This window comes from Oxyura jamaicensis, chromosome Z (genome assembly GCF_011077185.1).
Source record: "Oxyura jamaicensis isolate SHBP4307 breed ruddy duck chromosome Z, BPBGC_Ojam_1.0, whole genome shotgun sequence".
NCBI lineage: Eukaryota > Metazoa > Chordata > Aves > Anseriformes > Anatidae > Oxyura > Oxyura jamaicensis.
In genome coordinates this window covers 68,446,280-68,467,087 of record NC_048926.1, presented here as the reverse complement: position 1 = coordinate 68,467,087, position 20,808 = coordinate 68,446,280, and the positions used below count along the sequence as shown (strand labels likewise).

The window sequence follows — 20,808 nt, the reverse complement described above, 5'->3', positions numbered from 1 at the left end:
CCCTGCACAACTTTTACTTGGAGCCAACAAACAATTCTGCCTGTTTTTGTTATTCACCATAGAATCATAGAATCATACAACCATTTAAGTTGGAAAAGGCCCTTAAGACCATCAGGTCCAACCATCAACCTAAAACTACCAAGTCCACCACTAAACCATGCCCATGTCCACATCTATATCTTGGGATCTCTCTTTGATTTCTGCTAAGGAGTTCAACTTTTTGTTTTTTAAGGAGGTCAATGAGAGGGACCAAAAGTGGGGCTGCACCCAAGGCAGCAGGACCCCATTCACAGAACATCACTGCTGCAGCATTCCCTAGCCTCAGTTTAAAGCTGCTCAGCAGCTTATTAATTTCTGACTGATGCTACAAATTGAGCAGACATCTTCATTGAGCTTCCACAATGCAGACCATAGTTTATTTTTCCCTAGGAGGTGACAACTAATTCAGAAGCCATTGATGTATATAAGGAGATTAATTTGTTCCATCCGATTTATATTCCCTTGCAGCCATCAACAATGAATGTAATTTACTGTCATGTTGCCCAACTGTCTCGAGCTACCTGCAGTAGTCTTTTCATCAGCAGGTTTGGCCACTTTGCTATTCAAACTCCTTCCCATTCAGTAATCGTGTGAACCACTGTGAATTTAGGAAGAGAATTCCTCTCCAGGTAAATTAGACCAGAGTCCCAGGTAGCAGCCTCTATGTGAAATAGGGCATAGGAGAGAAATTGTTATGTGGGTTGCATATGGCATTCTTACATATTTATGCACGTAAAATTAACTGTAAATTGCCTTCTTCCCCATCATCCCACAACACATTTTTAAGGTGCAATGCTGTTATCGTTTTCTTACTGTTGGGTGAGCAGGCAGATTAAGGACTCCAATGCCTGAACGTGCTTCTGCTATTCCATGGTAATTACAAGTCGAGTGTTTGCTTTAAGTGTGTGGAAACCAGGAGGCCTTTTAGTTTCAGCTAGCCCTTAGTGGAGAAAAATCAATCTTTTTCGAATTGACTCACATTCACAGACAGGAAATTACTGTGGACAAGCAAATGTCCCATAACTTGGTAATGAGCTTTGTGACCTGCCCAGGGTCAAAAAAGAAGCCAGCAATGGATCTCACAGGATGACTCAGACCTACATTAATTCTCTAAGTATCCTTCTGCTCATGAAGGGAGTCTATGAAGTAGATGACATGAAATACTCCAGGTGCCTTTAGCAGTTGATGTATTGTGTTTATGTTCTACCTTTCAGCTCTGCCCTGTCCTTAAGGATGTCATCTGCACTAACGCAACCCATTCAGAGCCACTGCTCAAGACCATACTGGTACCACCATCAGTGGTACAGCAGCTGGCACTTTCCAAAGGCATGCAGAGCATGACAGACCAGAGAGTTAAAATTAGACCTAACCAAGTGTTAGTAAGGAACATTTGAAAGCTGCAGAAGTCTGCTATGACTTAAGTAATGTATTACAATTTTGTCAGGAAACATACCAACCTGCCAATTTCATTTCAGAAAGCCAGTGAACTTCATAATCCTCTTAATTCTGACTTCCCTCTGCTTCTGCCCAGCTTCCTTTCAGTCTTTAACACATTGCAGCCCAAGTATTGTGCTGGAAAACAGAACAAATCAGGCAAAATATGTCACTTGTGATTGACTCCAACAAGCTCCCTAGAGGAGCTTAGAGTGGTCCCCACAAGGAGTTTGTACTCCAACCAGGAACAGGACTGCGAGTAGGAGAAAGGGCAAGGGGCAGGCTGTTCTTGTGAGGTTTAGTTACTGATATGGGCTGGATAAAGAAAAAGAAAACAGGAATTGAGATTCCAAACCATTTTAGGCCAGAAGCATCCCAGCACTTAAACAAAGAATTTCATATTCATGAAGGGCATTGATTAATTCACGTGCAGGAGATGTATGTCCAAATGCCTGTAGCCACAGATGATAGCTACAAGGCCATGCCGTATTTACAGCAGGCCTTGCCACCGTGTCTCAGCCCTGACCTAGAAGTGTTGCATCTAGGTTTAAGAGAAGGTCATCTACTCTGTACCAGTAAGCCTTTATTCATGATGTCTGCTTCAAGGTGTATCCCTCTGAAGCAAGAGACAGAGCAGCAGTCAAGGAGGCACCAAGCATTCTGGCTTGAAACAACAATGTGAGCTGACAGAGGAGCTGTCTAGGATCTTGCCATGGGTTTTCTGCCTAGAGGAAAAAGGCACAGTCGCCCACTACTTTTTGCTTACTGGGTCTGTGTCTTTTGTGTTCCTGTGCCATATTTTTAAGGTGAGAGACTCTGATGTTGAGAGTTTATTAAACTATTTGGAGGGATCAGAAAGAGGATAATGATGGCTAGGTGCAAAATCAGGTTCTTAAATTTTCAGGGGCTGAAAGAAGACCTGCTATGATCTTGCCTGTGCAGGAACGGGGCCATATGTGACCGTACAGTAAAGCTCATCATAAAGTGTATCCAACCCTCATCTGCTTTCAAAGTGTCTTCCATGCTAATAGGCATAAAGAAAAACAAGAAAGAAAGAAAAAAAAAAATCCCCAACTGCAGTGCTGTTTGTGTGAAACTCAGCACTAGTCTTGCAGATGACATTCACAAAGCAATGGAGAAGGAGGATTTCATGCTCTGTGGGATCTCTGGCTTTTATAAACAGTATTGGCTTTGATTTACCCAGAGAAACCACACATCAATTCTCTCGGGCCATCAGCAAGTTATCTAGTAATAGGGAAGAGACAGAAAAACAATTTTCCAACTCTTAAAAGGAACAAAGTCACCGTAGGAAGGAGGTCAGAGTGATGAGGAATAGAGTGAGAGGCACAACCAGGTATGCTGCTGTTGCACACCACCACGCCTTCAGGTATTAGCAGCACAGCCAGACTTCTAAACAACCTCACACTTGGCAAAGTACACACAGTAATCATAGAAAGGTAAGTCACTGGGGCCAAATGAAATTCACCACAGAGAATAAGAACAGACGGAAATAGAAACCTGCAGATTGATCATCCCGGAGAACTCATTTAATTCCAAGGAGGTCTCTGGAGTTTTCTTACATTAATATTCCAAAGTCATTAGTTTGAGGCTTCTAGCTTTATAAAATGATGTATACCTGCAGGCAAGAAGGAAGAAGGCACTGCAGTGACAGACAGAATATACCTCTAAAGTATATGCTTTTAACTCCTTTTAAGGAGCAGAGAGCTAAGTTTGAAGAGACGGTGAACTGTTGATAAAGCAGTGAAGGGTTAAATGTGCAGACTTGTCATCTTATGAGAATGCCACACTATGGGCTCCTTTTCTTCTTGCATGCAAGACAGTTTCCCAACCTGACAACCATGGGCCTATCAGTTTCACCACAGTTTTCGCGCTCTTGTTGAAGATATGCTACGCAGTAGTGGTATAACCCCTTTCACACACCCTGCCCTGAAATGTGTTATGCAGTATAAAGGAAGGAGGTACAATATCATTACCAGGGGAAATGACATAATACGTTCTCCATAAATCATTTCAAAACCAATTGCCGCAGTTGTGAACCTGTCTTAATTTTGTGGATTAATCTTAATCTTGTAATACAAATGCCATCCTGCAGCCTGTAACAAAGGCTATCAGCACTTCCGTGACCTGAACAGTACATTTAGCATTGCAAACTACAATATATAATTAACTGGCTATATGCACATGTAGTAGACCAATGTCTGCCAAATTACATAGTGCAGTTTGGCCTTTAGTGCCTTAAGTACAAATATAATAGATAAAAATGATCAACACCCCATTTTGGCATGAAATTGATTTTCAAGGTATGCTATTTTCATATATAAAGTTGCATTCATGTATTACAATGAAGTGTCTCACCTCAACAGCTACACAGCATGAGATTGGTTTATTTTGTAGCTGGAAAGGACAAACTTGGAATCAACAAACACGTTTCTGCCCCTTCAGAAGGACTCCATGTCACCACTCCTGTCGATACAATGAGGTTTCTCCTCATATCCACCCAGTTACTGACAGACACTCCCAGGCGGGGAAGGGAGCAGGTGAGAACACATCAATGAAAGAGCAGGAGTGTTTTTTGTTTGTATGTATGTATGTATGTTTTAATCAAGTTGGATAAAAAGCATGGTCCTAGCTTTCTGCATAGCAGAAACTTCTGTCAGAATGACATGACTTCCCTAAGAGATTCCCAGCCACCCCTGGAGAGCTGACAGCCACAGCCAGATGTGCTGCTCCTGGCACAGCTGTCTCAGGTAAGGCAGTTTCTCCCCAGCTGCTCAGCACTTCTACATACCAAGGGCTACTGCCCCTCGGAGCTGCACACAGGATCTTCCCCTGCCTTGGTTCAACCAGGTCTGTACATGAGCGGAAAGACTTAGTAGCAGTGCTCTTCCAAACCAGATTCACCAGCCTGGCCGTGAATCATGCTGGGATGGCAAACTATGGCAGGCAGGCTCACTCAGTCTCAGATGGCTGGCACTCACCTCCAAGGGCTCTGACCACCACAAGAATGTTCCCCAGTACCTCTGGGAGCAACCAAGGCCAGGGCTCAAGGCAGAGATCCTGACAAGACACATGCCTGAATGTAAAATTTAAGCTGAGATTCAACTCTGTCAGACACCTTGCCCAGAAAAGGGACCGAAGCAGATAAATTCTGGTGGTTTTGTGGATTTCCACACTCACACACACCACCAATGAGTGATTAAGCAGTTTGAGACTTAGACCTCCCTGTTTCTGCTCCTTTCTCCCTCCCTTCCTCGCAGGAGCCCAGGTCTGAGCAGGCATATGTTCAACTACTTGTGGAAAGCACTCTGCAGTCTCCAGGGTGCCCTTACAATTGAGCAGGCAAAAGTGCTTACAACCGCAGTGCCATCCATGAGTTTGTTTACTGCAGCCTGAAAATATAAGGTAATTTTTTTCAGGGTTTCTTTTTTATTTATTAAGTAATTTGTTGTATTTTTTCTCTTTTCCACTTTCCTCAATAGCATATCAGGATGAATTGTCAACAGATTTATGGGGAAATAGGAAGGGAAGGCATGAAGGATGACGCCCATAGAGAACCACCTGCTGTTTGAATGGGCTTAACACACAGGAGAACATCAGGCCTTCACACAGATTTGGGGTGTTCAACTCCGCAGCCCAGCCCCAGCTATGACTGGTGTCCCCTGAGCAGAGCCAGGGAGATGCGGCAACTCTGGGTGACAGCTCCAGCTGCAGGGACGTGCCAGCCAGGCTGGTAGCTAACCCACTGTGCACCACCCAACTGTTCCTCCATTTCATCTCTCCTTCTGATCATTTCCTCAGTGCCTGTTCATATGCCAGAGTACAGCAGAGTTTGCTTCTATATGTCCTCACACACCCTGTTGGTGCTGCAAGGACTCGATTGGGTTACTTATGAGTCAGGGAGATTAAATCCTGTTTTCCAGTCTTTTGTACAGCTAGAATGAATGGGGAGATTTTGCCTGCGATGTTCTGCACTGTAACTGTGAAATTTCAGAGAGTGTAGCAGTTTCTTAAGATCTAGGGATGGATTTTTTTCTTATTGTTTTCAAAATAAAATTCTTGTTGGTGCCTCAGAGAACCTTCCTGTATGTATCAATGACATCAGTAAGAAAGTATTAGCTTTCTGTGCAGGAGCAATTCTTCACTGAATTAGTTTCTGGGAGGAAAATCATTGCAGTGGGAAGCAGGGAAAATTTCACAGATGCCAGGACTGGTTCTATTCCCCATGAAATACTCCATAGCTTCTCTGAAGTGAATGCAGTCAGCAACCTGAGATTCATACACAGCTAATTACACTAGCATGGAAAAGAAATAAATAAGTTTCTATGTTTTTAAACCAATGAGGATGCTGTTTGAAAGGTAGTATTCAACACAGAAATGTAACTGTCAGTCCCTGTCTGTGGAAATGCTGAAATGTGCCAATGAGCTTTAATAAAAATCATGAAGAAAATAATAAAACCTCAGAAATTTGGGTTGTGATGTCTGTTAGCATGTGTGCATAAGTCCAGCTGCCTAGGTCTCCTTCTTCTACTTCTGTCCTTTTATGTTCCAAAAGAAATGACTGTTTTATTTTGATTTTATTCTGATTTTTTTTTTTTTTTGAATGTGTGCTTTGCAACCCATTATTAGGGCCTTCCCTAGGGACTCCATGCAATATGGATTTTAGTGCATGTTTTAATATAATCAAGAGTAAGGGTCCTTTGCTTTACAAGCGCCCTGGGTTCCCTATGACAAATTTCCAATAGCATATAAGGAATTGGTCAATTCTTTATAACTGGCATTACCATCATTTATGTGACACAGCAGACACGATCCCTCCTGCTGCTTACTCTTAACACTTTTCTCTTGTTCTCAATTGCTTTAACCCCAATTTGCTTTTATAGAAACAGCAGTTGTCCCCGTATCTGCAGAGTAAAAAGAAGCCTCCTTTGGTCACAAACAGCTCTGTGACATTTCTAGTCTGGATGATGTGGGAAAAGCTGAGAATTTACCAATATTGATCTCGAATGTGGTGGCCATCTCCCATGGTACTTAACTGCAGCCTGGCCTCCTTCATCTGTTGAGAGCTCCCAGGAGTACAGGAGATTAACCATGATGTAGCTCATGTTTTGGGGCTCTCATCACATACCCTTTCCAAGAGCTCTCCCCCACCTGTAAAAAAGTTATCATTTCAGGTAGAACATACCTTTCCCATCACTGCCAGAAAACTGCCCTCTGATTTATATATACATGAAAAACTCTCCATGCTGCACTAGCATAAAAGCAGCTGTCTGGTGCTCAGTGGCCATTTCCACTTCTCCCAACTTTCTTCCCAATGTTTTCAGTCAATTTCTGATCTCATAACAGTAAAAAATATTTCAATACAAAATAACAGAGCCATCAAAAAAGGTGGGTGGCAAAGGAACTCTGGAGGGTGTCTGGTCTAGCCCTCTCTCAAAGCAGGGTTAGCTTTGGAGACACATCCAGGGGAGAGGAAGGAAGAAAGAGAGGAGAGAGTTAAAATAAATAAATAAATAAATAAATAAATAAAGTGCAAGGAGAGATATACTCAATGAACACCGGGAGAAAGCTCACCTCATATTCCTAGACAGAGTTCTAGGAAACAAAAAGCTTACAAGAAGGCAAAAACAATCTCAGCTAACACTAAGCTTTTTATTGGCTCATATCTTCTGACAGCTACCTGTAACCTCTGGCCTCGCAGCCATGCAGGCAGAATCCTTCTGGTTCCCACCTCAGACGCCCTTATTCTCAAATACAAGTCTGCAGTAGCACTTCTGTTAATAATGGGCAGCTTCTGGAAACAGTTCTTGTCTTTCCTTGCTGCCCCACTGCTGTTGTCTCCCTCTGGCATGGTGTAGCTTCATGGCTGCCTCTGGTGTGCCATTTAATGTGCCACCTTTCAAAGGCAGCTACGGAGCTCAAGATTTCTGTTTGTACTCCAGATTCATCACACAAAGCAGAGCAGAATGGGGAAGCTAAGTGCTTAAAGCAAAGAGAAACAGATAGGCGGGTGCATCCTTGCTGGGCTGGGTGCTACCCACGCACAGGGCCAAAGCAAGTTCCTCTCAGGGCTTGAACCAGTCCTCTGCAGACCTATGAAAGGTTTAATGAGCAGAGGTCCTGACTAAACCTGATATTCTGTGGATTTCTATCTGGCTCTTGGGCCTTCAGATTAAATCTCTGTTTCAGGCTTTTTGTGCATTTACATACTTCTTTCATATAGTTTCCCCCATAAGGACAGAGTTTACCTGTGACCTTTCTCAGTGCCCTTTCTCAGTTTCTCACTGATGGACTATTCCCCTTCATCTGGCAGGAATTTATTTTCTTTGGTACACCAGCAGGTGTCTAGGAACTTAGATTAAAAATTCTGTAAAACTACTGGGGGATGACAGATGAAAGAATGTACAAACAGACAGACAAAGAGCTCATTCAAGAGCTTCTTTCTGCAGACACCACCATGTCTGTAGAAATGTATTGCAAGTATGCTAATGATTTTTTCAATGTGAATGGTTTTTAAAAGTGAAACCACGTGGTTGTTCTCTGCACATAGCAGCCTTTGGCACTTGCTAAGACAAAGAAATTGGTTTCCTTTTCTCCAGGACTACTAAGGAGTATTTAAGTTAATGAAAATACAATCTGCAAAAACCCAAGACTCTGGCATATCTCTTCATTCTCCTCATTTCCTAGTCTTATTTTTAAAAGGGTCTTCTAAATAAAACCAAAGTAAGAAAGTGGAGTTTACAGATTCAGATATCCAAAACTATTCTCCTTTTAGAGTCTATCTTTTTGGTAGAAAACGTTAGAAACTGTGAGATAATAGGAATGCCAGGAAGTCTGGGGATTAAGTTGTTTTCCTTCCCCCTCTTGCATGAATAAATATTAGTCATCCAGTTACATTCCTTTCAGTGTGTTGCACTCTCAGTTGTTAATAACAAGATACCAATTAAAATACAAAGTCATTGGGAGACAACAATCACCCTGTGACTATGACTGTGAGGGGGAGCTGGATCACCCAGTTTAATCTGGGTTTGGAGCTTTGATAGAGCTAAATGTTGGGCAAGATCAGATGGCACAGGAGATAATTAAAAAACATTAGAAGGAGGGCTTCACATTTTTGCATTTTGCAAGAAGCTTTAATGACTCCCAGGGTGTTAGGACGTACATGTATCTTGTTGAAAGAATACAAACCTGGTGTTAGGGGAAAATAACTGATTAGACGGGGTAGGCGGGCTGAAGATAGAGAAAGGGGATTAATATTCATTTTGCATTGTCTGAGTAGCCTAAGGGAAGCATAATTTAATTAGGTCTATGTATATTTTTAAGAGACGCCACATTCATAGCTAAAGAGGAAAACGTCTGTGCTCTCAAGCAGCTAAGGAAAAAGAATGCTGACCTTCTGCACACTTTCACCAAAATATATAAATAAAAAGGGGCATATAGCTGATTTTCTAAAGGCAGTTGAGATAAGTCTGAATGAGTTTTATGTTGAATAGCAGTTACAAATGCAAAATAATAATAAGATAACCTGGTGTTAAAAAACATGCGGACAATGTGCACAGGAAAATTGATCACACTGGCTCTAATGCATTGAAGTGATACTGAGAAGTTGGATGTAGAAATTTCAACGGCTTCAGAATTTATTTGTATGCATCTGTATGAAGGTAATTATCATTAAATTGGCACTGAGGCCCTGTTAGAGGAGTAGCTGATGCCCATGTAGTTTTCTTCTCATCCCAGTAGGGCACCTTGATGGGTTTAGAAGAGAATAATGCTGAGCATACAGCAGGATACTAATAAGAAAATAGCCTTGTGGAAGAGAGAAAGGTGCGAAGGTTCAGGGTTCAAAATCTATGAAAACGTGTCCCTGTGGATTCAGCTTTGCAAACCGAAGTGTGCTTCCTGATAGGATAACATGAATGCCTCCCAAACCAGTTCAGGTGAGCCAGGCCAGCAGAGACCTGGAGTCCTGCAAAGGACTTGGCTCATCTTGACTGAAAGAAGCAGCTCTGGAATAGAGATATTGTTCAGTGAAAAAGTGGTGAATACCTAGGGAAAAGTACCTAATTACCTGAGAGGAAAACATGGAAGGAAAAAATATATATATATTTAAAAGCATACACATGCATTTATGTATGAATGCATGCTGAAAATTAGAAAGAAGGGGAGGGGAAAGAAACAGTGATAATTATGTATTTTTGCACAGTAGACGAACATGAGAAAGAAGGCAAACGTTTGTATGTCTCCTCAATGTATTTTGTCTTGAATATTTTTCAGGGCATAAATTGCTGTAAAGAATGTCTAGTTCTGCTTTATTTGTTTTGTAGGACACAGATTACTAAATTGGAAACTAGGAAAAGGCCTCTTTATGAATTTATTGGAGAACGTACTGAATAATAGCAACTACAAATGGACAAAGTGTTCAGCTTGTTTTGTATGACTTTCCAAAGTCAATTATCTACTGATTACTGTCCCATAGACATGTACAATGACACAAACACTTTCTGTCACAAGAAAGGGATGTTTGAGGGTGCTGTGAAGTGGTTTTCTTCTGGAGAAAAGAAAGGGGAGACAGTGGAAGATGAGAAGGCCCAGATTTGTCTGGAGAATGAAAACATGCTTACATTTCCAAGCTTTAGAACAGAAGACTCAAATGACATGTTGTTATATGAGACGAATCCACTACGTCTTTTCTCCCAGAGCAGCTCCATAACTCATCTCTTATTAACTACCTTCACCATTAAACCTCTGACCTGTACACCTCTCACTTTACCTCCCAGAGTCTCTTCTTCAGGCTCCTCCATTGTGACACCTTCAGTGTCTCTTGGGCTCATTCAGCCTGCCATCATCATCCAAAAGCCACTTTCTGGATCAACCTCTACCTCCCACTGGATTGCCTACCCCTAAAACTGTTTCCTTCCCAGCCCGTATATTGCACAGACATGTAGGGATGCCACAGTGGTGCATCCTGATGCATGCCTGATGTTCTGCATTTGTGCACAGGATGATATTTAGGGCTGGAACAGGAAAAATAACAATCTTCCATTATAATATATATATTAAAATCTCAGAAACTAAGCCTGACATTTTGCAACTTCTGGGAGGCAATGTGGAGGATGTTATGTTTATCCCAATCCTATTTATAGGTAGCCTGATGCATGGTTATTAAGGCTACCTCAGCAATGTGCATTGAAAAATCCTAGCAGGCACCATTTCTCCAAAACATCTCATGTTAGTTGGTTAGAAAGTAAGCAAAAATCCCAAATCCCTTAAAGTACACTTTTGCAGATGACCCTTCCCTTATTTTTGTCAGCCTTTGTTGCATTCTTCCAGCAGTGGAGGGAGACCTGTTTTATGGATAGATGGATCTTGATAGGACCAACACAAAGCAGATGCAGTCTGTCAGAAAGAACCCGTGACATTTCCATGCCCTAGCAGCAATTTGAATTACAGATTCATACAAAGCAGCCTGTTGTCTCTGATTTAGATTTTTATTTGCATTGAAGAGGCTACTTCTCAAGAATGAACTACGCATATAAAAATAGAAAGCAAAGGGGGGGAAAAATAGGGGGCTGATCAAGATGCAGGTGAATATATAGAACTGTCAATTCCACACCATTCTGCCTTAACGCTTGTTTGCCTAGGCACATCAGGCCTTTGCAGCACGTCAGCATACCATAATAATCAGCTCACTAAAGTGCTCCAGCTGTGTGTGAGGTGCATTTGCTTCCCTCGGGCTGCATCCTGTCCCTCAGCCTGCCCTGGAACCTCCTGGAAATGGGCAGCACAGGGCTCAGCAGGTGTGGCGTGCTGACTGCAGACAGCAGTTAAGCCTGGCAGTTGTTTCACAAGGATAAACGTTGTCATTCCCACTTCTCTCACAATTTGGGAAGAGATTTTGTTTTTTTCTAATATCTGTGAAATCCTCTTTCCCTTAAGGGAAAATGGAAGATCAGCAGGAGAACCAGACCAAATTTTTTGGCTCTCTTTCTGCCGCCACCTTCTCCCTGCAGGCAGCAAAGAAATGGCTAAGAGCCCTCCACGTGGGCAGAGCAAAAGCTGTCATTTTGATTTCTCCTGGATGCTCAACTCAGAATGCTCAGCAAAACAGAGAATTTCCCTGCAGCTAATCCCTCCAATCACTCCCCACCATTGATTAAAGGTTTCCAAAATCCTCCCCAGTGGGGATGGGTTTCTGACCAAGGGAGAGATTGGTCACAGCTTCATGGATACCAGGGGAATGAGGTAGGGACACCAGAGATCTGGTGGGGATCTGTGCAGGGTGTCAGAGGACCAGAAACTCCAACAGGGAAGCTAAATCCTGCTGCACTCACTGCTCTCCAGGCCCTTCCCATTCAGAAGTGGGCACCGATAGAGTACCATAAGGAGACACAGACAAGCAGATGAGACTTTGCCATTGCTTCTCCCTCCACTCTCACCCCAGTTGCTTTGCACGGTTGGTTACACATGAAAAGCTCATGAGCTAACAGCAACGAACCAAGCCAGCAAGGCAAGCCATAGGACCACAGTAACCCAAGATCCTGCAATCCATGCTCAACATGTAGAGGATCAGCCTCACATTGGGTTTATGGCTCACTCCCACTCCAGCCAGCTGCCAAGGATGATGTCTTTCACCGTTGTTCGTTGTCTAACTCACGGCTGCACAGCGGGGCCTCCTTTGAAAGATACACCCAATCCTCACCACAGACAGGTATTAACTTTATTAAAGAAGGCAGTTACAAGAGGAGAACAAACCTTGCAGCCTTTCAGATACACTCCACACGGGAAGAGTTACATCCCACATGCACAGTACGTTCACCTTCCTCCACAGAACAAGCTCTGGTATAAAGTATCAAGATATTTGTGCTCAGATTTCCCTTGAGACAATGGGTTTCCAAATAAATTGGATGCTGCATTACATCTCTTTTCCAGTGGGGACAAGGGGGAGACAATAAATTTAGAAACAAACCAAGAGTGAGACAGAGCACAAAAGAAAATGAAATCAGAGGGAGAGCAGGGAAGGCTCATAATAAAAGCATATCCCTTTGAAGCCACCGTCACATACATGCTTTTCCCTCTAGCTGCAGCCATTTTGCAGTGCTTTATTAAAATAGCATCTCTACAGAGGAATTACTTAAAAGAGAGAAGTAATAGATTTTTCAGAACCAATGAAAACAAGCCCCCTAGAAACAGGAGCTATTTTCTTTCCCAGACAGGAGTTCTTTAACTCCTTTCTCATCTTCATTCATCACAGGGATGGGATGGATCAAACCACAGCAGAGGTCTGTGATGGTGCTGCCAACTGTCTTGAGAATGCACTGGCCAGTCAACAAACTAGTTAAAACAGCCAAAGCCACTGCCTCAAATGCCTTGCAACACAGAACCAGGAAGCAGCAAATATCCCTTCTGAAGTGGGTAACAGGGCCCCACTGAAAAAGCATGTTAGTGACAATTTTGTGTTGTTGGATTTGGGCAGCATTTCAGCAACTTAACAAGAGGAGGAGTGGGAGGTGGTGCAGTCTCTGTGGGCAGCCTGCTGTCGGTGGGAATAAAGCAGAGCAGATGCAACCCTTGTATGCAGCCGATCACATTTCCTGGCAGGATGAGGTATTTGAATTTCAGATTTATGGCTCTTCCTAGTTTGTTGTGTGTTGTGTTTTTTTTTCTTAATTGAAGTGTCAGTTCCAGGGAGGATTTTTTTTTTTTTTACTATTTTTTGTATAAACTATATAACTGGAAGGAATGAGGTTCAATTGTACAGGAGAAAATGGGAATATTATCTCAGCCTCTAAATATCATTGAAAATTACAGTTAGTACTTTATAGAGTAACTTCTGCAGGTTTCCTTGCTCTACAGGGCTGTCCATGATGGAATTTTACCTTGTTTCTCCAATGATGAAGTGTTCCAGTAGGTACTGATAGCTATGTCCTTGGCTGCCCCTAAACTAAGTGCCTTCAGTATCTCTAGGAACAATGGAAGGATCTCAGCAAAAGCAAAAGTGAACTTAATTCTCTTTCTCTCAATCATAGGCTTCCTCTCAAATAAATAAAAAAAGAAGTGTTCATTAGGCAATCAGTACTTTTTCTCAGCTTGACATCTAATTGTCAAATATCAAAACGATCTGGCCTTTTCAATACTAAAGAAAATCACAGTGCTTACAAATATAGTATTGATAAGCCTCTGTCCTTTGAAGCTGGATTCAGTCCTTTACACTACACGATCTCTGAAACTCATGAAGTTTCCTCTATTGCAGTTACATAAGCCAACATAAAAGTCTGTTTTAGCCTCTTCACTGAAAAAAAGCATGATATCAGTTCCAATGATGTATTTGGGCAGATTTACTCCTTAAGATTTTCCTTAATTAAAAATGAATATATATATTCATATATATGTTAAAAAAAAAAAAAAAAAAAAAAAAAAACTGAGCAACCAGCCACAGCTCAAGCTGAATAACAGAAACATCAGAACTGAATTCTGAATCAGACATTAAAGTTCAGCACAATGCCCATTACTACAAAGATGTTTGTTGTTCTGCTAAATTGAGGTACTTCATCTCTGAAAGGAAATCTCATTTCTAGCATTCTGCAAGAGTTCCTTTTGAAAGGTAGCTCATTCCAACATCCTTTGGAGGAAGATTAAGGGATCAGAGAGCAAAACCATCACAACCTCTGGAACTTTAAACTAAATCCCTTTACCCTAAATAACGAGTTTTCTACGCTAAGCTAGGTTTGTTTGACTTCTGCTCCTGAAAGCCAGAGTCTTCAGCTATTTTATATCTTGTAAGCAGAAGGAAGTGTACTATTCTTATATTTCCCTTTTATTTAATGCCTCCAGACAGTCTCTGGGACAACACTGCACCATGACTCTGGCTTCAGACAATTTAACCAGGCAATTACCAGTTTTTCCGCAGTTCTCTGGCTGACAGTACTCACTGCAGGCAGAAAATAAATGGTTTTTTTGGATCATATGGGGGGAGAAAGGACGAAAGGAAGAAGGAGAACAGATAAGTTTTTCCAGATGTGTTTGGATCTCCCAGCTGCGTTTCGAGGTGTGTTTCTGTGCTACCTCCTTCCCTGTGCCATTAACACCTGCAACAAGCAGGAGATGAGGTGCTATGGGAACACAAGGACACTGTTTTCACCTTTTTCCGCTGGCTTCATATCCACTTCACTCATTACAGCACATAAGAGGGTTGAGGTTTGTTGCAGGTACAGCTGCAATAAATACTATTCTTGACCGGGAATAGCAGGACTGTAGAAATATGATATGTAGCTGCCATAACATCTCTCATATAACAGTGTACACAGCCAGCAGACTTATTTGTTTACAGGCCATGAGAAATATGAGTTCTTGCCTTAATAAGAATGAGCAGTCTTTACTGACCTGCGATGAAACTAAGCAAGCAATAACAACATCATCCCAAGACAAGTTCTGCTGTTTGTCTGTGTAGCTGGCCCTATACATCCATTTTATCTTGATGAGATCTGACTGGCTGCAACACAGTTAATCCTGTCTTACATCATCATCAGTGCTAATGATCCCCAGAGTTTTCATAAAAGCTGATGATTTGAATTCTGCACAGTTTTGTAGCACACAACTGGGACATTCCCAGCTCCATTACATCCTAGGCCTTTTATTTGACTCAAGATACCTCTGACAAGCCCAAACTGCTCTGAATTGCTGAGATACGTATTATTTACCAAGAACAGAATTTCTTAGCAGCACTCAACTGCTGGATTCTGCACCTGGGAAGGAGCAACCCTGGCTATACATACAGACTGGGGGATGAGGTGCTGGAGAGCAGGCCTGCAGAGAGGGATCTGGGGGTTGTGGCTGATAGCAAGTTGATGAGCCAGCAGCATGTGCATTGGTGGACAGGAGGGGCAACCGTGCCCTGGGGTGCATCAAAAGAGCATGGCTAGCTGGGCAAGGGAAGGGATTGTCCTGCTCTGTTTGGTGCTGGTGCAGCCTCACCTCAAGCACTGTGTGCAGTTCTGGGCACCACAGTACAGAAAGGACATGAAACTATTGGAGATTGTCCAAAAGGAGGGTTTTGAAGTTGGTGAAGGGTCTGGAGAGGAAGACATATGAGGAGCAGCTGAGGTCCCTTGGTTTTTTTCAGCCCAAAGCATAGCAGGCTGAGGGGAGGCCTCATGGCGGCCTGCAGCTCCCTCACGAGGGGAGCGGAGGGGCAGGAACAGAGCTCTGCTCTCTGGGAACAGCATATATATATATACATATATGTGTAAATGAATAGCACAATAATAGCAGAAAACTATGGAAGAACAGCCTGGCTTAAATCAAAGGCACTTTCTTCAGCAGCCCTATGACCTGGTCCCTTTCCCTCCCCACCTTGCTAACCCCAGCATGGATTGGGAATGGCTGTCACTTCCTGCCACACAAACACATTCACAGGCTTAATTAACACCAGAAAGTTTGTTCAGCTAATTACAAATGCTGTACAAATGGCTCACACCCACACCCTCCCACCATGTTTCCCACCAGCTGGACACTCTATTCCAGCTGAAGCCGCCTTTGAAGCTGATACAAATCTGACATATAGTAAGTAGTAAGGCTTCATGTTGGCTGCAATTCCTACAGAAACAACGTCAGCCTCACCAGCCCACCCAGCCCCCCACCCCGCCTTTGGGATTTCTTGAGGTCTGACAGGGCAAAAGAGGCCCACGACCCAGCAGAAGCAACTTGGTGGGTGGGAAGCTGCAGAAACAACACTGAAGCAGCATCCACACTGCTCTGCACAAAGCAAACCCTGTGCCAGGAGAGTCAGGATCCCTGTTCTCACTCACAGTCAGTGCCACACTTTTTTTTTTTACTCCCTTATAAAATAATTCCTTTTAATTCCACAGAATCTCAGATTTTTTACTGATCTTTTTTTTTTTTTTTGAAAGTGTCTGTTTTGTTTTGTTTTTATTATTACCATTATTATTTATGTATTTATTTAAGTTTTTCTCTCTCAGTACAAGCACCAGGAGGATATTTGCTAGCCTCAGGACACTGCTGTTGTCCTGATGCCTATTCAGACCCTAGCAGAAGTTCGGCACAGCAGGAGTCACCAAACACCAAGTGAGCAAAGTCCATAAACAGTTGCACAGCATGGGAAACCCTTACTGAAAAGTTAAGAGACGAGCTGTGAACATCTGGCATCACAGGCAGCACTATGAATGCTCTGTATTTGTATTGCATCTATGCACAGCAGTGATTGCTTAACAGATTGCTCCATAGCCTCCTGCCAAGTAAACACCCAGCAGCAGTAAAGGACTTCTGTCAGAGCTTTCCAGGATAACAGTCCCCATGCAATGGAGTATTGCTGTGGCAGCTTTTCATCCAGTGACCCTCCTCTCCTGCACAGTGGAGGAGCTACTCTACTCTTCAAGTAAGGTACCTCTGAAGCCTGCACTGGGAATGGAGGACTCTAGAGGGGATGCCAACAACTGTTCCCATCCCAAGGCCTTTCTCCCACCACTGAAACAGGAGAGAGAGCAGTGTTACAGCCGCCAGGTCCCCTTCTCACCTACCAATCCCTGGTGCCATGTGTGGTGCCCTCAACTCATACTCAGAAGCACCACAATGGAGCACCACCGCACTGCTGTCCTTCAGAGATGGAGACCAAACAAACACCTGCTCATGCTGGGCATTTGACACAGCCACCTCCCAGCCACCTCCTGTGAGTGTCACGGTTCTGTGTGCTGAGGAAATTATGCAAACAATCTGAGAGAGAAACCACAATGATTTTTACACACACATATATATGTAATATTATTTTAATTATAACAACTACTTGGTTAAATGACGTGAATCTGAAATTTGGGAATCAGCAAGTGTTGTGTTTTTTTTTTTTTCCTTTTTTTTTTTTTTTTTTTTTTTTTTTTTTTTTTTTTTTTTAATCTTTATTTATGTATCTATGTGTTTGAAACATCAATTGAAAGCTGAAATCTCTCATGCACTTTGCCAGGAGCTGAACTTTGTATTTGACATATCATATACTTTTGCCACTGTTTACCAACCCCAGACTTGGTTTGTCTGTAAATAAATCGATTGGTAATGAATTACTGTGTTGGTTTTTTCCCTTGTTTATTGCTCTCACTTATGCTGCAATGAAAATTAGCCCAAGATCAGCCTGTTCCTCTCTGAAAAGAATGAGATGTTCCACACCTGTGTAAGCACTACTACAAGGCACTATAAGACAAAATCTAATACCCAGAACGCTGGTAATATGTAAGTACTTCACTTTCATTGATTTCTTTGGAAAATAGGTCATTAATACTCTGGCAGGCTGGTTCTCACCATGCAGACTTGATTCTAGTCTAATTTTCTAGTAGTTCAGAGCAGCCTTTTCCTTCTATTTTTTTTTACTATAAGCTAAAGAACTATGAATATAGCTCAAGTACAGGCTGGATGAATGTAAGAGACTTGCAAAGTTTGCCCAAATTTCTCAAACCTGCCAAAGTGAACTTAAAAATATCATTTGTGCAGGATCTCCTGTAGGCATTCCATTTGTGCAGGATCTCTTGTAGGCTTTCCATTGAGGCCTAAGTCAATATAAGAACACTCATATTCTCTTCACAGTATTTCCGCACCATTATCATGTTTTTTGATAGATCTAGCTGGTAGAGCAGAAAAATCATACAAGTTGGGTCAGACATGTAAGGGTCTATTTCAAAAAAATATAATGAGAAAGTTATAAATAAGATTTGTTGATGCTTATGAGGAAATGTCTGATAACATAATAACTAAAACATTATTTCAATGTAAATGAAAAACAGAACTGATATGTAAGAAAGCACACAAGGCTGATATAAAAAATATCGCCTTCCCATTTTTCTAGAAACTTTTGCAAACTCTTGTTGGGAGAAGCATGAAAAAAAATGTTTCCCTCTGAGCACAGGGCTGTTACCTTGTTTCTGTTTCTGGTAAGGGTAAAGGTTCCATTTTCACTGGGTTATGTACAACTTCAAACACATCTGGTGAACTTGTGAGTGTAAAAATTGGGGGAAAAAAAAAAAAAAAAAAAAAAAGAGAGAGAAAAAAAAATCTCTTACCCTATTTCCAGGAAATGGCTCTTTGACAGGAAAGAGTCTTATTTTTAGACTGTTGACTGCCAAATTCATCTGCAAGCTTTTTCTGGGAGGACATGAATGGATTCCAGTCCTCCCACCCCAAAATGCTGCCTCTATCTTCAGTCCTCACAGGGTTGTCAGCATTAAGAGACCTGCTCCTGTTGGATATTAACTCGCTCGTCATAATTTACAGTCATCACAGTGCAGCTGGGGTGCTTACATGCTGCCAGACAGCATCATTAAAGGGGGTGTGGCAATAAAACTTTACTACTGAAAAGTTACCTCTAGTTCACACTGGTGTTAGGGAGACCTTGGGCAATGCAGCTGAATTTGACAGGGCAGGGAATAGGCAGCAGAAAGCATCAGCCATGAATCAACCACTCACCCAAGCTGTTCTGCAGTGCTTGTGTCTGACCGGCGTTGTGAGCCAGTGGTTCACGACAGGACAGATGCACACTGGTGCTCCCCATGCACGAGACAAAGCTCCGAGTGAAGGAGAGAAGTTGTGTGCCCATGGCCACGCTTGGTTTCCCTGCTGCGTGGGATGCCATGTCAGAGCAAGTGGTTGTTGCCTACAGTCTGCACAGCTGTGCCCCACACCTAAAAAGAAGAAAAAAAGAGAAATTCAGCTTTTTTTCTTTTTCTTTTTCTTTTTCTTTTTTAACTGCTAGTTAAGAGGATCTGTGTGATTCAGAGACAGGATGACACTGTCTATGTGCCAGACTCTCTCCTTTGTCATGGGATCATGGAGATGCAGCTCCTCTGCAGGGAGAAGTACTTATGGCAAAGTATTATTGAAGAAAATCATAGTGCTTTAGCTCAGATGTCAATTCCCATTATAAGGCAATGCTGTGACAATGTTCTGGTAATACAATGCATTTTGGCATTGCTTTGCTTCACTGCCTTTTTTAATAAAATGGATGGGGGGGGAGGAGGGGAGGAGGCGAACAGTAATGATAAATTTGCTTAGGGAATTAACCCCGGTATCAGTTCTGTTTCTCTTATGTAGACCACAGAAGAGTCCCATTGACCACTGGACCTTGCATCTGCTCGTACCTTGCCTGTGACTTATTTGGTTCCCTGAAAGACAATCTGATCTGCATTGCAGATGATCCTTTAATTCTCAGGTCCTCCTGGAGCACAGCACTGCTTACAGCTGGCTTGACAGCAGCATGACTGTTCAACATAATTTAAGGCTGCAAGCACACATCATCTCCTGGCTACAAGCATGCCCGCGGGCTGCTGTCCCTCTGCCACACTGGCTCCGTCTCGCTGCCTCTTTGGCATGTGAGGCACTGTCTGAGCACTCCCTCCTTCAAACAACATGAGCGAAGACCTGCAGCCTGCACTCGGTAACTCTCCCCTGCTGAACCACAGACTTGTCTCCCGCTGGGGTCGGCAGGAAGCCTGTGATGGTCACACAGCAGTGCTCCTGCTCAATGTACTGCAATACAGACTTAAGCCTCATCTGTGGCATGTCAACCGATATTCCCCCTCAGGTGAAATTCTTAAGGAAGAAGGTCAAGGCCACTTTAAAGAAAAATACGTGATTATATGCTATGGGTTGATTTCATCACCCACTCTTTGTGCTTTGGACCAATTCATTAAATCATTAGTTAAGCTGACTTAGCTCCCTTGCCTCAGTAGCTATTCCTGGTGCAAGGTTTTTTTAAAAAAATGAGGGCATTCACAGGCAAATTCAGCAGCCATCCATCAACCAGCTGTCCCTCGAGAAAAAGAAATTAGGGCTTTGACTATCCTCCCAGTTTTATGATCTTGTCTTTCCACTAAAATTGAGCTAGACCTCTGGGGTTAAGGATAACAAAAAGCTGGCTGAGTCAGTATTTAGGTTCTGCTTCCCTTTGCCACATATTACTCCCACTTTGCAGCTAGGCTCTCACTCTCCTGAATTCTCTGTCCAGAAGTTGGAGATTATAATAGCGGAAATTATTTCTTTCCTGGGCCTGAAAGTAAAATAAAAGAAAATAATATATTAAAAAAATCTTATGCTTTCAGAAAAAATTTGCATGTGAATGAAATCCAACTTCTAACTGCCTGGGCTTCTTGATCATGGTCAAACACTGAAGAGAAGGAAAACCAGCACAGACAGTTTGTGTGGGTCACTTAGCAACAAAGTACTGAGCACAGCATCAGTGTTCATCTGGGACCAAAGATCAGGAGTTGTAGAAGGAACATGGAGAGAAAGATCCTTTCAAAATTGGTGCAGCTTGGATTACAATTG

General features: G+C 42.5%; 1 long non-coding RNA gene across 1 annotated transcript; it reads left to right on the top strand.

Moving 5' to 3' along the window:
- The first annotated feature begins 12,927 nt into the window (after nucleotides 1-12,927).
- Nucleotides 12,928-17,538, top strand: LOC118156766. Its single transcript, XR_004746424.1, has 3 exons — nucleotides 12,928-13,095; nucleotides 16,467-16,882; nucleotides 17,462-17,538. It is a non-coding gene; the product is annotated as an uncharacterized LOC118156766 (long non-coding RNA).
- Nucleotides 17,539-20,808: the final 3,270 nt, after the last annotated feature.